The following is a 1,232-nucleotide window of genomic DNA, read 5'->3' on the forward strand; positions in this document are numbered from 1 at the left end:
CCCTGTGTTTTTTTTTTTTTTTTTTTGAGAGTTTTTGTTGTTGTTGCTATAGGGCACGTGTGCTCACCAGAAAGAGAGACGGAGAGACAGCAAGAAATCATTGAGGCCATGCCTCAATGCCTTCTCCATTCTCCCCTCAGGATCTTGGGCATTCATGCACACATGCCCGGCATGAATTTAAGCCACTGGGTCCAGGACTCGAACTGCAGTTGACTACATGGGAGTCCAGCAACATAGCCATTATGCCAACTGCTGGTCCTGGCCCCTGTGAATTTTCAAGCCACCAGGACTGAGACTCAAAATGCATAGTTGGCCACGTAGGACGCAGTGCCTACCCACCAACCAGCTGCCCCAGGATTCCTTCTAAAGCCCAGGGACCCTGTCACCCTCCCATGTGTGTTGGGGGTGGGGCCGGGCCATGGCTGGAGCCTCTGCCACGGCCACACCTCCTCTTCCCACCACAATGGAAAGGCCCTGGCCGAGCGGAGATCCCAGAAGCTGAGGCAGAACCCTACACAGTTGCACCCTAAACCCCACTTCCTGCTCTGGGCCACCTCCACGGGTCCCTACTGCGTCCCAAGCCCTAGGACATAGGAGCACCTAGGCCTCCCACTCCACCTTCTCTGCGTGCATCCAGCCCCCTCGTGCACCCCACCCTGGCCGACTCCTTCAGCCGCCTAGGCCTGCCAAACAGCAGCTCTGAGAGCCCAGGTCGGCCCTAGCTAGGAGGCTCCCTGACTTGGGGGTGTCCTGTCCGGTTCCCCTGACAACACTGCACTCCCAAAAGTGACCCCGTCTTCCAAGTCCAGCTCTGCTTGCCCAAGTCACCAGGAGGCTGGCTGAGGACCGGGCATCCCTCCCCATAGCAGGACTCTGACTTCTGCCCAACCCACCCACTGTGCCCTGAGCTTCCGCCTAACTAGTCCCTGTCCCCTGGCAGGACCAGCCTGCTCGCTGCTCCCGCTGCCACTTCCCTCCCTTTGCCACCCCTCTCCAGTCTAGGTCCCCTCAGGCCGGCTCCCCTTGTCCCTGGTTATGTTTCAGGAAAGTGCTGGCCACACCTCCCTCACCCTAACTTCTGGGCTCCCTTGCCTCCTGTCCCCAAGAGGCACCAGTGACCCATTCCTCCTTTTGACCCTGTGTCCTAAATAACCCGCTGGCCCTTCCTGCTGCCCTGCCTGGCCCAGGTCTCCTCTCCTTCCTCCGAACTGACCTCCGAGCCTCGAGCTCCT

The sequence above is a fragment of the Tupaia chinensis genome, unplaced genomic scaffold (assembly GCF_000334495.1).
Source record: "Tupaia chinensis unplaced genomic scaffold, TupChi_1.0 Scaffold000496_1, whole genome shotgun sequence".
Classification (NCBI taxonomy): domain Eukaryota; kingdom Metazoa; phylum Chordata; class Mammalia; order Scandentia; family Tupaiidae; genus Tupaia; species Tupaia belangeri.